This window comes from Ruditapes philippinarum, unplaced genomic scaffold, assembly GCF_026571515.1.
Source record: "Ruditapes philippinarum isolate M1 unplaced genomic scaffold, ASM2657151v2 ctg4523_1_1_1_1, whole genome shotgun sequence".
NCBI classification, from domain to species: domain Eukaryota; kingdom Metazoa; phylum Mollusca; class Bivalvia; order Venerida; family Veneridae; genus Ruditapes; species Ruditapes philippinarum.
The window spans coordinates 39,216-55,729 of NW_026859901.1; positions in this window are offsets into that span (position 1 = coordinate 39,216).

The following is a 16,514-nucleotide window of genomic DNA, read 5'->3' on the forward strand; positions in this document are numbered from 1 at the left end:
ATACATAGGTGTCATCATGCGGTCTGATGCTGATGCAAGAAGTTGTCCTATTTATGAATATAAGATACTGTATAAGTGTTTTTTTCTGCGGTGACTTTATTTCTGTGTTTTCTACGGTCAATTTCAGCACCGCAGACATAAAAACCACAGAATATTTCTCCAAGTCTTTGTTTTTAGCTCACCTGTCACAAAGTGACAGGGTGAGCTTTTGTGATCGATTTTTGTCCGGCGTCCGTCCGTCCCGTCCGTCCGTAAACTTTTACTTTAAATGACATCTCCTCATAAACCACTAAGCCAATTTCATCCAAACTTCACAGGAATGTTCCTTTGGTGGTCACCTTTAAAAATTGTTCAAAGAATTTAATTCCATGCAGAACTCTGGTTGCCATGGCAACCAAAAGAAAAAACTTTAAATATCTTCTTTTAAAAAACCCAAAGAGCTAGAGCTTAGATATTTGGCATGAAACATCTTCTAGTGAGTGTCTACCAAGTTTGTTCAAATAAAAGCCCTGGGGTCAAAATTGGCCCCGCCCCAGGGGGTCATTGATTTTCCCTATATGCATATAGTAAAAACTTAAAAAATCTTCTTTTAAAGAACCCATAGAGCTAGAGCTAAGATATTTAGCATGAAACATCTTCTAATGGGTGTCTACCAAGTTTGTTCAAATAAAAGCCCTAGGGTCAAAATTGGCCCCGCCCCAGGGGGTCATTGATTTTCCCTATATGCATATAGTAAAAACTTAAAAAATCTTCTTTTAAAGAACGCAAAGAGCTAGAGCTAAGATATTTAGCATGAAACATGTTTTAATGGGTGTCTACAAAGTTTGTTCAAATAAAAGCCCTGGGGTCAAAATTGGCCCCGCCCCGGGGTCATTGATTTTCCTTATATGTGTATATCAAAAACTTAAAAAAACTTCTTTGAAAAAACCCAAATAGCTAGAGTTTAGATATTAAGCATGAAACATCTTCTAGTGAGTGTCTACCAAGTTTGTTCAAATAAAAGCCCTGGGGTCAAAATTGGCCCTGCCCCAGGGGGTCATTGATTTTCCCTATATGCATATAGTAAAAACTTAAAAAATCTTCTTTTAAAGAACCCAAAGAGCTAGAGCTAAGATATTTAGCATGAAACATGTTCTAATGGGTGTCTACAAAGTTTGTTTAAATAAAAGCCCTGGTGTCAAAATTGGCCCCGCCCCAGGGGGTCATTGATTTTCCTTATATGTGTATGGCAAAAACCTAAAAAATCTTCTTTGAAAAAACCCAAATAGCTAGAGTTTAGATATTAAGAATGAAACATCTTCTAGTAAGTGTCTACAAACTTTGTTCAAATAAAAGCCCTGGGGTTAAAACTGGCCCCGCCCCAGAGGTGTCATTGTTTTTAACTATATGTGTATAGTAAAAACTTAAAAAATAATATTCTTTTAAAAAACCCAATGAGCTAGAGGTTAGATTTTAAGCAGGAAACATCTTTTTGTTGGTGTCTACCAAGTTTGTCCAAATAAAAGCCCTTGGGTTTAAATTGGCCCTGCCAAAGGGGTGGGGGAGGTCATTGTTTTTAGTCCCCTACCGGTTTAGTCCCCGTCCGTCCGTCAGTCCGTCCGTCCACAAAACTGGATCCCGCGATAACCCAAAAGTACTGAAAATATTTTAATGAAACTTGATATATGGATAGATGGCAGTATGGAGATTATGCACGTCTTTTTTTTTCTTCCTATGTTGAAAATTCTGGTTGCTATGGCAACAAATAGACTGAAAACATGGCAAATTTTACACATAACCTGGATCCAGCGATAACGCAAAAAGTACTGAAAATATATTTATGAAACTTGATATATGGATAGATGGCAGTATGGAGATTATGCACATCTTTTTCTTTTCTTCCTATGTTGAAAATTCTGGTTGCTATGGCAACAAATAGACTGAAAATATGGCAAATTTTACACATAACCTGGATCCAGTGATAACACAAAAAGTACTGAAAATATGTTTATGAAACTTGACATATGGGTAGATGGCAGTATGGAGATTATGCACATTCTATTCTTATCTTCCTATGTTGAAAATTCTGGTTGCTATGGCAACAAATAGACTGAATTTCAAGATTTCTGATTCTAGTTTTTAAGATTTTTCACTATAAGTTCTTTATTTCTTAAGGTATTTTCTTCAAACTTTAAATATAAGTTGCTTGTCATCAACCACTTCATATGTGACAAGGTTTACAACTCTAGCACAAAATTTATCAGAATTACCTCCCTTGAACTTAAAATTTTCATGAAAAAAACATTGTTTGTTTTAATAATTTCTTTTTCTGAATGTTTCTACTTCATATAAATGTTTCTTATTATCACTCAACATTTGAGAGTGTTCAATACTCTAGCAAGACTATTTCCAGAATTATGCCCCTTTTGAACTTAGACTTTTTTTTGAGAAATTGGTAATTTTTACTCCAACTTCTTCAATCATGATAGGATTTTAAAAATGTTATATTTTGATAACAGGGATGTTTAAAAAATAACTTTAGAGTGTCCTTCAGTCCGTCTGTCTGTACATAAAAACTGTTTCCTGTGATCACTTTTAAAGAACTTTTTCAACAAATTTACTTAAAATAGGAACCTAAGTGAATGACCAATGGCCCTTCAGAATGTTGCTTGGGCTCTTACCGGTAGGGGACTTATGGATTGCTTGCAATACTATGATAATTGCTTGTTCATTATATTATGTGTGTAGTAAAACCTTAACATCATGAAACATCTTCTAATGGGTGTCTTCTAAGTTTGCTCAAATAAAAGCCCTGGGGTTTAAACTGGCCCTGCTCTGGGGGCCTATATACAGGTGAGCGACCTCAGGGCCATCATGGCCCTCTTGTTACATTTTGTAGGCTGTCTTAAACATATCAAAATTGTTTGAAATGCCTTTGAAAAAAACTAACGATGATTCATGTACTGGAATATCCTGTGCCAGTCTTATGTTTAATACTGTTTACAATGTAACACTATGGACAATAGGACAATTATAGACCTCAAAGGTTAAGAATATGCATGTTAAGGAATTATATTGTCTATATTGGTAGATCCCTTAGCAGCACAAAACACATCTTCAATGTGAAAATAACATAGGTATAAGCAAAATATTTTCTCTGAATATGAGGAACATATAATGAACCGAAAGGACTAGAAAATCAATTACTACGCTAAAAGTGTAGTTATATTAAAATTAAAATTGAAAATTAGAACAAAAGTTACGGGATATGGAATCTTTTCAGACAGGTCCTTTAGTACTATTGCATCATTACAGTTAAAAGGTAGAGTACTGGTATAGTATAATTGGTACATTCCAATGAGTATTTGTGCATAAGTAAATACGTTACTTTTTCAGCAGCTGTACATGACGATTCGTCAGACTCGTCTGATAGTACAATTGACAGCAAGAAGGTCAATAGAAAAAAATGGTAAGTTATATTTTTTCCAAGAGTAAAAACCTATTGTTTTGGCATGTAATGATTCAGGGTCTTTCAAATAGAATGGTCTGGAAACATGCTATGTAAACCCTTCTCGCTACAATTAAAGATGTCTCAGTAAAACTCGTTATAGTTTGCTATACGCAAATTATGTAAGTGTTCAAGAAAAGGGCGAAAATTAAAAACAATAGCAAACATGAAATTTCTAACAACATGATGGTCTTTAAAAATCTTTAAAGTGGTGAAAAAAAGATAAATATTTCAAAAAATGTTCTTAAAGCCATAATCTGTTGAACAACATAGATTGCTTGTTCATAATATTTGCCGACAAATGGCGCCATTTTGAAAATGCACCAAATTAAACATTAAATATTTGTAAATAACATAGCACTAGCTTAAGGTAGAACACCCCTAATGGGCACTATAAGGAACTGTAAAATTGACAGTTATATGCCTTAAAACACTTGTAAGCAAAATTTAAACAAAATTTATTGTGTGCTTTATGAGTTATGGGCATTTTTCTGAACTAAAACTTTGCTATTAGAAGGGCTCTTTTTCAGAACTGAGGAAATTCTAAATAATCTGTAATATCATCATTATGAAAAATGTTTTCCTATTGATCATTGTAAAGAAACAAATAATAGCATTCAGGTAACAAAACACAGTTAGCAAAATGATTGAAATGTTTTAATATGTATAAAAATGTTACCCTACCCACCCACTTTCAACACTTATTTGACCATTTCCCTATTAAAAAAGCCTTATTCAAAATATCCCTAAAATTTACCACAATAAGGGACTGTTTTCAAAGTTTGCCAAAATTCTTTGAAGTATATTGGTTGATTATGCAAAATGTAAAATACTTTCACCCTGTAGTTTTTTAGCTCACCTGTCACTTTGTGACAGGGTGAGCTTTTGTGATCGCTTTTCGTCCGGCGTCCATCGTCCGTACGTCCATCCGTCCGTAAACTTTTGCTTTAAATGACATCTCCTCATAAACCGCTGAGCCAATTTCATCCAAACTTCACAGGAATGTTCCTTTGGTGGTCACCTTTAAAAATTGTTCAAAGAATTTAATTCCATGCAGAACTCTGGTTGCCATGGCAACCGAAAGAAAAATCTTTAAATATCTTCTTTTAAACAACCCTAAGAGCTAGAGCTTAGATATTTGGCATGAAACATCTTCTGATGAGTGTCTACCAAGTTTGTTCAAATAAAAGCCCTGGGGTCAAAATTGGCCCCGCCCCAGGGGGTCATAGATTTTCCCTATATGCATATAGTAAAAATTTAAAAAATCTACTTTTAAAGAACCCAAAGAGCTAGAGCTAAGATATTTGGCCTGAAACATCTTCTAGTGAGTGTCTACTAAGTTTGTTCAAATAAAAGCCCTGGGATCAAAATTGGCCCCGCCCCGGGGGTCATTGATTTTCCCCATATGCATATAGTAAAAACTTAAAAAATCTTCTTTTAAAGAACTGTAACAGCTATAGCTTAGATATTTGGCATGAAACATCTTCTAGTGAATGTCTACCAAGTTTGTTCAAATAAAAGCCCTGGGGTCAAAATTGGCCCCGCCCCAGGGGGTCATAGATTTTCCCTATATGCATATAGTAAAAACTTAAAAAATCTTCTTTTACAGAACCCAAAGAGCTAGAGCTAAGATATTTAGCATGAAACATCTTCTAGTGAGTGTCTACCAAGTTTGTTCAAATAAAAGCCCTGGGGTCAAAATTGGCCCCTCCCCGGAGGGTCATTGATTTTCCCTATATGCATATAGTAAAAACTTAAAAAATCTTCTTTTAAAGAACCGTAAGAGCTAGAGCTTAGATATTAAGCTTGAAACATGTTTAAGTAAATATCTACCAAGTTTGTTCAAATAAAAGCCCTGGGGTCAAAATTGGCCCCACCCCAGGGGGTCATTGATTTTCCCTACATGCATATAGTAAAAACTTAAAAAATCTACTTTTAAAGAACCCAAAGAGCTAGAGCTAAGATATTTAGCATGAAACATGGTCTAATGGGTGTCTACCAAGTTTGTTCAAATAAAAGCCCTGGGGTCAAAACTGGCCCGCCCCGGGAGTCATTGATTTTCCTTATATATGTATAGCAAAAACTTAAAAATCTTCTTTGAAAAAACCCAAATAGCTAGAGTTTAGATATTAAGCATGAAACATCTTTAAGTAAATATCTACAAAGTTTGTTCAAATAAAAGTCCGGGGGTGAAAACTGGCCCTGCCCCAGGGGTGTCATTGTTTTTAACTATATGTGTATAGTAAAAACTTAAAAAATCTTCTTTTAAAAAACTCAATGAGCTAGAACTTAGATGTTTAGCATGAAACATCTTCTTATGGGTGTCTACCAAGTCTGTTCAAATAAACAAACAAAAGCCCTTGGGTAAAAATTGGCCCGGGGGGGGGGGGGCTATATACAGGTGAGCGACCTCAGGGCCATCATGGCCCTCTTGTTAAATTTTATTAGGCTTTGAAAATATCTGGTACCATATTTGCTATTAAATTTGGCATTATTTAGCCAATTAATTCCTACGATAATTATGTAATTAAAATCAAACACATTTTTCTTTCCATAAGGGATCTGAGAGTTACATAAATAATGTTAAAAAGAAAAGAAAAAGAAATAAAAAAATTGCCCCTTCTTGGGTTTGAACCGACACCCCTCAGTTTCAATGCAGTTGACAGTTATTTCAGCCTATTGAAACGCTTTTCATTCAAATCGGGCTAAGAAAAGCATAAAAATACGATTTTCGATTTATTTCAAAGTATATTTCTAATCTATCTTTGCATATATGTCTGTTAAAGGCCTGGGAACAAGTATAAAAAAGGCAGACAAGCAGAAAAATGGCCACTGCTGTTGAACTCTGTATGCTGTCTGCTAGCATAATCAGAGAGAGATAGAAAAATGAAATTTCAAAATTTAGAGAGACATACCTCATATTATTTGCTATAAATTGGCACATCACTTCTTTATCATGAAAGCAACATTCCTTGAAAGTTACAGATCTCTGTGATACTTAGAAGTACTACCTAAAAAAAATCTTTTTTTGAAAACAGTTAAAAATTCAAATTTCCCTGTGTATTTGATTGACAGTTGTACAGAGGTTATGTCCTTTCTCTCAGCCAACTACATCTCTCTAGGTATAAGCATTATCAAAGTAGAGTTTGACAGATGGCGGGGAAATAAATACTAGGGCAATAAATACTATCAGAGAAATACTATGCAAGCAATAAACTTGAATTTTTATTAATTGATTGTGTTATATTCCATCCCTACAATCATGAATTTATTAACTTGAAATGACATCACTATAAGTTAATTGTTGATATATTGATTGTTCTCAATTTGTAAAAGAAACATTCAAATATTTGCATCACCCAAATGTGCATCACTGTCTATTCCCACAAGTGGCCCATGTATGGTTCACCAACTGGATTCGGGAACCACTTCCTCACAATGTTTAAATAGAATTCATTGAAAGTGAAAATGAAACAACCATTTAATATTTTTAACTTTACTTTTCATAACCATAATTTAGTTCACCAGAATTCATAAAAAAATAAGTTTTGTTTCCCAAAAAAATAAAAGAGTCAAGTGGACAATCAGATAAATGTAAGTTACATTTTTTCTATATACAAGGCATTTCTAAACAATTAGTATTTACTGTTTGTATATACCGACTATCACCAATTTCATAAATTATACTCTTCATTGTAAAAATATGTAATTGCAATATACATCCTGACAGCCCTGCTATTACCTTTTCATCAAATTGCAAAATCATTACCCCCAAATAAATACACAACTTCTTTATCTCTCCTGAATGCTGAACTCTCCTATACTAATGCAGACCACATGTTTATATTTACAAGCATGCTGTAATAAAACCCCGCCTCTTGTACCTAATATGCTTAATGGCCATCCGTACGGATATCTGAGTTCACATTCCCCGGCCTTTAAGTGCCCAAGCTCATTTATGAAAGAAATCCAAATGTTATGTTCTTAGGCTTTATATCTGAGTGGAGTCCCTTTAAACTCTTCCAGAATTTTTGAGTTATTATACCCCCAAAAACGAAGTTTGGGGGGGTATATAGGAGTCACCCGGTGGTCCGTCGGTCGGGCGGTCGGTCGGTCCAGACGTCCGTTGCATTTTCCTTGTCCGGAGCATAACTTGAAGACTAATGGTTGGAAGTCAATATAACTACATACAATGGTCAAGCACATTGAGAGGAAGTGCAGTGCACAAGAACCATAACTCTATCTTGACTAATTACAGAGTTAATGCCCTTTGTTACTTTTCCTTGTCCGGGGCATAACTTGAAATCTACTGGTTGGAATTCAATACAACTTCATACAATTGTCAAACACATTAAGGGGAAGTGCAGTGCACAAGAACAATAACTCTATCTAAAGTAATTACAGAGTTATTGCCCTTTGTTACTTTTCCATTGCTTTTTTTTGTCCTGACCATAACTTGAAGACTGATAGTTTGAATTCAATATAACTACATACAATGGTCAAGCACATTGAGAGGAAGTGCAGTGCACAAGAACCATAACTTTATCTTGACTAATTACAGAGTAATTGCCCTTTGTTACTTTTCCTTGTCCGGGGCATAACTTGAAAACTTCTGGTTGGAATTCAAAACAACTTCATACAATTGTCAAACACAATAAGGGGAAGTGCAGTGCACAAGAACCATAACTCTATCTAAAGTAATTACAGAGTTATTGCCCGTTGTTACTTTTCCATTGATTTTTTTGTCCGGACCATTAAAGGAAGACTAATGGTTGGAATTCAATATAACTACATACAATGGTCAAGCACTTTGAGAGGAAGTGCAGTGCATAAGAATCATAACTCTATCTTGACTAATTACAGAGTTATTGCCCTTTGTTACTTTTCCTTGTCCGGGGCATAACTTGAAAACTACTGGTTGGAATTCAAAACAACTTCATACAATTGTCAAACACAATAAGGGGAAGTGCAGTGCACAAGAACCATAACTCTATCTAAAGTAATTACAGAGTTATTGCCCTTTGTTACTTTTCCATTGATTTTTTTGTCCGGACCATAACTGGAAGACTAATGGTTGGAATTCAATATAACTACATACAATGGTCAAGCACTTTGAGAGGAAGTGCAGTGCATAAGAACCATAACTCTATCTTGACTAATTACAGAGTTATTGCCCTTTGTTACTTTTCCTTGTCCGGGGCATAACTTGAAAACTACTGGTTGGAATTCAAAACAACTTCATACAATTGTCAAACACAATAAGGGGAAGTGCAGTGCATAAGAACCATAACTCTATCTAAAGTAATTACAGAGTTATTGCCCTTTGTTACTTTTCCATTGATTTTTTTGTCCGGACCATAACTGGAAGACTAATGGTTGGAATTCAATATAACTACATTTAATGGTCAAGCACTTTGAGAGGAAGTGCAGTGCATAAGAACCATAACTCTATCTTGACTAATTACAGAGTTAATGATATAATCTCACTTATATACTCAGGTCGTATGTCATTATCGGCATTGTTTACATTTTACATGTACCGATAAACGCTTCTTTTGTTAATTTGAGAGACTGACAAATATAAATAATGTCAGAATTATAAAGAGTAATGATTTATTTCATTAATTGTTTACATATTTTCTTATAATCAGCGTACATTTAGCTAGAAAGTAGCATTTATCGTAATTTTACTCGGTAAACTTTGACAGGTGTTGTTGTTGTTCGCTGATGCATTATGGGTTGTGTGACTTCCGTTGTCAAAAGCAATTGCTGCCTAAACTCAGTAAACAAACCGTTTCAAAGTTATGTTTCATCAAAAGCAACAAACTTATAGTCAATCCATGGTACTAGTCATTTTTAGCTCGACTTTTCTATGAAAAGGGGAGCTATCCTACTCGCCCCGGCGTCGGCGTCGGCGTCGGCGTTGGCGTCACACCTTGGTTAAGTTTTTCGTACCACCCCACTTTATTTCAGAAGTATTACAAGTATGGCTTTGAAACTTACCATACTTGTTCACCATCATAACCTCCATCTACAGACAAGAGTACATAACTCTGTCAAGGTTTTTGACAGAATTATGGCCCTTTTTTGACTTAGAAAGTGTATTGAGCTTGGTTAAGTTTTTTGTACCACCTCACTTTATTTCAAAACCATTGGAGGTATTGCTTTGAAACTGACCATACTTGTTTACCATCACGACCTTCATCAACAGACAAGAGGACATAACTCTGTCAAGGTTTTTGACAGAATTATGCCCCTTTTTGACTTAGAAAATACATTGAATATGGGTAAAATCCACTTATTGCCTTAACCCTTTGAGATATTGCTTTGAAACTTTTAATGCTATTTCACATCATTACCCCCATCTGTACGCAAGAGAAGGTAACTCTGTCAAGGATTTGTTTTAAAAATTAAGGCCTTTTATCGACTTAGAATCTTGGTTAAGTTTTTAGTACCAGTCCACTTTTTGACTGAACTGTTTGAGATATTAATTTGAAAGTTGGAATACTTGTTTACAATCATGATTCCCAAACATGTCCAGGAGAATTCTGTCAAAGATTTTATTTGAATTATGGCCCTTAACTGTCAATGTTTTGTATTATAGGCAAGCACTAAAAAACTTTAAAAATACAGAGATTCTTGTATTGCCTTTTACTGCAAAAACTTTTTTTATTGGCAAGCAATAAAAAAGTCGAGCGCGCTGTCTTACGGACAGCTCTTGTTATAAATACTATATGTATCAATTTATCGTATTTTTATGTAAACTTTCATAGAACTTTAGCTAAGAATTGTTGATGTTCGGACGTTCGGTTGGTTGACAGCGTTCTTTGTGTATGGAATTGATCGTTTCCGAACGTCAAATGTTCAGTTTTCGAACGTCGAACATTGTCAACCGACCAAAACATACAGTTGCACATTTTTCATACCTTTTTATGTTCGTTTTCTCAGATTTGGTATAAATAGGCCAGAAAACGATCAACTTCAGTCAGTTTTCATTTAACTTTCGGTTAGTCTACTTTATTGTCGTGTTCTTCTGAACGGCAAATTTTACTTATTTTCAAGGCAAAAATAAAACGTAGTCTTAAAATTATTATGTACCATTTAATCAATTATTGTCTAAGAATAATTGATAAGAACTTTATCATTTTTGTTTCACATTAATACGGTCACTGACTCGACCAAACTTTATATTTACGTTGTCATATTTTTGAACAGAAATTAAACGGCAGTCGCGGTAATAATTTTATGTGAAGTCTATGTAAGACATAGCTATCGGATATTTAAGACTGAATTATATACATGTGTTGATGTTATTTACAATACTGTTATTTGAATATTTGACAATTTAATTTATTAACAGTTTAACACTAATTAAAATTAGTAAACTGTGAACAGTCTTTCTTCTTTGTGACTCAATTTTAATCTTAAACTGGCGTACCTCCAGAAGTAAGGAAGTGTAATCAAGTACTGTGGAGTACAGTGTCCTAGCCATACAGAGTCATACAGAGTAGCCCACTATTGACAGATGTTGTAATAGCATATTTCAGCCAAATAGATCTATATAGACTTCGACAGTCATCCGAATCAAGTATCAACAGTCCCCCTAACACTAACAATTTCTATTTTATATAGAACATTGTTATATTTGTGATCGTTTCATTGTTCGTAAATACAATATCGTTCTCTACAGTCCAGTCCGATTATTGGTCACCAAGTCTTGAGCACGTTACCACATTTTTAAGAGGATTAAAGGGGCCTGGTACCATATAGCTGGACCGTAGCGTAACATTATTGCCCTTTGTTACTTTTCCTTGTCCGGGGCATAACTTGAAAACTACTGGTTGGAATTCAAAACAACTTCATACAATTGTCAAACACAATAAGGGGAAGTGCAGTGCACAAGAACCATAACTCTATCTAAAGTAATTACAGAGTTATTGCCCTTTGTTACTTTTCCATTGCTTTTTTTGTCCGGACCATAACTTGAAGACTAATAGTTTGAATTCAATATAACTACATACAATGGTCAAGCACATTGAGAGGAAGTGCAGTGCACAAGAACCATAACTCTATCTTGACTAATTACAGAGTTATTGCCCTTTGTTACTTTTCCTTGTCCGGGGCATAACTTGAAAACTACTGGTTGGAATTCAATACAACTTCATACAGTTGTCAAGGACATTAAAAGGAAGTGCAGTGCACAAGAGCCATAACTCCATTTTGACAAAATACAGAGTTACTGCCCTTTGATACTTTTCCTTGTCAGGAGCATAACTTAAAACGTACTGGTTGGAATTCAAAACAACTTCATACAATGGCCAAGCACAATAAGAGGAAGTGCAGTGCACAAGAACGATAATTCTATCTTCAGTATTTATAGAGTTATTGCCCTTTGTTCCTTTTCTTTGTATTTCTGGACTTATTACAGAGTAATTCAATTAAACTTCATCAATGGCCAACCACATTGAAAGGACATAAGAACCATAACTATCTTTAATTGCCCACAACCATATTCTTTTACAAGGTATTCTGTTACTAGTAACATCCTCATTTCCGAAGCAGTCTTGTGGGGGTATTAATCACATTTAGTGATAGTTCTAGTTGTGTCTTAAATTTTGCAGAGAAAAAAGAGAAGAGATGGCGTGTGGAGGAAAAGGAGCTGTTAAAACCTTTGGTTCAACAGTCCTTGAGATCTGGGAAACCACCAGTTAAAGAAGACATCATAATTCTGCAGAAGACAAATTGAGCCTTGGCATCATTGCCATGGATAAAGATAAAACATCAGATATGGGCTATAGCCCAAGCTGAAAAAATCAAAAGTGAAAAGATGATGAACAAATTGAGACTGTGAATATTGTTAAAATTGTAGTGGGAATATTTCATACCTCAGGGCATAATTAAAGTAATTGAACCATATGCCCATCTGTCAGGATGTGTTAATCTAAACCAGAAAGTTTTAAATTCTATCTGTACCACTAGCTTCATATTTACATACTGATCAATACAAAGTATATGATCTGGGCAAGTTATATAAGTATGAACTCTTTTTTCCCAAGTTATTGCCCCTTTCAGCACTGAAAATGGATATGGTTAAGCTAAACAGGCAAGTTTGATATATCTTAAGTTCTTTCTATTCTTATGGCTTCATAATTTCCACATTTACTTACTTATCAATACAAAGTACATGGATATTGCCAAGTTATATCACTGTGCTATCCTTAACCTATTCTGGTAATTTGGATTAAATCTCTCCTAATTACTATATCTTTCGTATTTGTTAGGTGGATATTTTAATGGTCCTCAACTTTTTTGTGGAGTAAGGGGTCTGTAGGGTCAAGGTCACTGGTGTGAAAAAATTTATATAAACATTTTTGCTCATACAGCCTTTATTTTTAAGTTGATGTCTTTCATGTATAATACAAACATGCTAAGGAAGGTCCTCCTCCTTTGGGGTTATTAAGGGGTCATTTGGGTCAAGGTCACTTTTGTCAAAAATGTATTTTTACACGTGTTTAACCTTGTTCTATTGACAATGTCATTAATAATTTGGTAGGAACATGAAATTGAGGTCTTCTCCTTTGGATAACGTTAGGGGTCAGTTGGGTCACGGTCACCAATGCTAAAAAAAAAGATTTTTACACTTTTGCTCATATAATCTTTATTTATTGACAGATGTTTTTCATATTTGGTAAGAAGATAACTTGTGTAGTATTTTTTTTTTATTGAGCTAGCGATCAGTAGGTCAATGTCACCAGTGTTAAAAATAGATTTTTACTCTTTTGCCCATACAGCCTTTATTTATATAGAGGATATTTGTTTAGTTCAGTGTAAGATCGGAATATATTTCACCGAGTGAGCACCAAATGGTATAGTTCACGAGTGGCACAGCCACGAGTGAAATATGAACTTTTGGTGTTCACAATGTGAAATATATTTCGATCTTACACTAAACTAAACAAATTTTCTTTTTATTACAGGCAAAGAAACGTTTTAAAAAAACATTAAACCTAATACTGAATGAAAACCGCGCAAAATAATAATATAAAGTGACGTTGGTATCCAGTACTGTGCCAATGGTATTTCACTGAAACAACGTAAGGGGCTTAAATTCAAAACAGTGAAATTATCAAAGTGGTAATTTCACTGTTTCAAATCACTGTACTTGGATATTGTTACATATTAATAATAAACACAGAACTCACAGAACTTTAACTTGTTTTAGATCAAGATCACACTTCAAGGTAAATGTTAGAAGTTAGTTTATTTGTCTGGCCCATATTCTGTGAAGCATCAAAGGATTTGAACAAATTTGGCACATGATAACCATGACGAAATGATGTGTCATGATAAGCAGTTAGAAAATTTGAGCTCTTGTCATTTTAAAATTAAGGCCTTGTGAATATTAAAAAAAAATCTTTTTAATCAACAGCCATCTGTGTTCTTACTTTATAAGGTCATTTATTGCAAAACAGTTTTTAGCTCGACTTTTCTATGAAAAGGGGAGCTATCCTACTCGCCCCGGCGTCGGCGTCGGCGTTGGCGTCACACCTTGGTTAAGTTTTTCGTACCACCCCACTTTATTTCAGAAGTATTACAAGTATGGCTTTGAAACTTACCATACTTGTTCACCATCATAACCTCCATCTACAGACAAGAGTACATAACTCTGTCAAGGTTTTTGACAGAATTATGGCCCTTTTTTGACTTAGAAAGTGTATTGAGCTTGGTTAAGTTTTTTGTACCACCTCACTTTATTTCAAAACCATTGGAGGTTTGCTTTTGAAACTGACCATACTTGTTTACCATCACGACCTTCATCAACAGACAAGAGGACATAACTCTGTCAAGGTTTTTGACAGAATTATGCCCCTTTTTGACTTAGAAAATACATTGAATATGGGTAAAATCCACTTATTGCCTTAACCCTTTGAGATATTGCTTTGAAACTTTTAATGCTATTTCACATCATTACCCCCATCTGTACGCAAGAGAAGGTAACTCTGTCAAGGATTTGTTTTAAAAATTAAGGCCTTTTTATCGACTTAGAATCTTGGTTAAGTTTTTAGTACCAGTCCACTTTTTGACTGAACTGTTTGAGATATTAATTTGAAAGTTGGAATACTTGTTTACAATCATGATTCCCAAACATGTCCAGGAGAAGGTAATTCTGTCAAAGATTTTATTTGAATTATGGCCCTTAACTGTCAATGTTTTGTATTATAGGCAAGCACTAAAAAACTTAAAAAATCTAAAAAAATTCATTCCTATCCACTTGTTCACTTTACCATAAATTATGTCATAATAAAATAATTCTTCACTAAATATCTTAATGCTCATGGCCATTGTTCACTTTAAAAATACAGAGATTCTTGTATTGCCTTTTACTGCAAAAACTTTTTTTATTGGCAAGCAATAAAAAAGTCGAGCGCGCTGTCTTACGGACAGCTCATGTTGAAATACCAACTAAGCTGTCCTGTCATAACATTTTGGTGTCCTAACATATATAGACAGGCCATCTGTTTCTCGTCTAGCTTAAAATTTGCTAGTTTCTTATGTCATGCTTTTAAACTTAGTATAAGAATATTTGTCAAAAATTGATGAGTTGATCAATAATTTTTTGTTGCATTGTTTTTGTGTATGTGTTTTTTTCTCAACTACTTGAACTATTGTACCAATCATGATGTATATGATTTTTGGCAAAATACTTCTTGCTGATGATGCCAATTTATAAAATACAGGACTTTCATATTTATATTTTGCTAGTGTCTTGTTGTCCGTGTCATTTGTTGTCATCAAATAATGCCAGTTTGTCTTTTGTTGTCATCAAATAACACCAGTTAAATCAGTTCAAAAATATCTTTTATGCTACTTTAAACATGTAATGCTTAATTTTCGAGTAAAATAAGCTTGTCCTCGCTTCATCTCCAAAACTGCTGGGAGGATTTTGGTGAAACTTCACAGGATTGTTTGTCACCATGCCCCATGCCTAGTTGTGCAAACATGCATACTTTTTTCTGCTTTAATTTTTGTTTGGTACAGTTATGGCCCCTTAATGCTTAATTTTCAAGTAAAATAAGCTTGTCCTTGCTTCATCTCCAAAACCCATGGGGGGGGGGATTTCAGAAAAACTTCACAGGATTGTTTGCTACCAAGCATAGTTGTGCATACTCCCTTGATTTTCCACTTGATTATTTTTTGCACAGTTTTGGCCTCTTACTGTTCAATTTTGTAGTAAATAAGCTTCTTTTATTAAAAATTAACCTATTTCTCTTACACTTCTAATTGAAATTTTAGGAATGATATTTATCAAAGGCGGTCGGGTGTATATCATTGGTATTTTGGCAAATATTTGGCATGTTGTGTCAAAGCATTCTCTTTTTTTGGGGGGGGGGGGGGGGCATAAGTCACTTTTCAGTGACAGTTCTTGTTTCGTTGGTGTTTTTTAGTAAATACTTTGATTAAAAGTATCTTTTGAACTGCAACTGTTTACTTGTTTCTTCTGTGCAAATGAACATTTTTTGCATTACCTTGTATTAGTGCAGTTATGGATTTTGAATTGGTGAATTTTGTATGTTTTGCTGGGAAAAAGTACTAATTATTTAGCACCTTGTGCTGATGTATTTGTTCATCAATTTAATTCCAAATATTTGTTGATCAATTCATTTCTAACAGCTTTATTATGTGTCGGAAAACATTTTGTTTAAAAAGTTTGGTGTTTAAATTGTTGATAAAAGTATTAAATATTTTGTTCGGCAACTGTTTATTATACATTGTCATAGCAACCAAGTAACACATGTGTGGAACATGTACCAAAATCCTTACATTTATGTTTTGTACATTTTTTGTATCACCAGACTGTAGTAAGTAGCACTTGCGTCAGTGGCAGGGGCATCGCATTTCCCTTGTCTGGGGCATTACTCTAAACAATATCTAGGCCAAGTTTGAATCTGGGTTATGCGGGATAAAAAACTAGTTCACAAGACTAGATCTTAGAAAGAGCATGTTTATACTCTAAAAGTCCTATTTT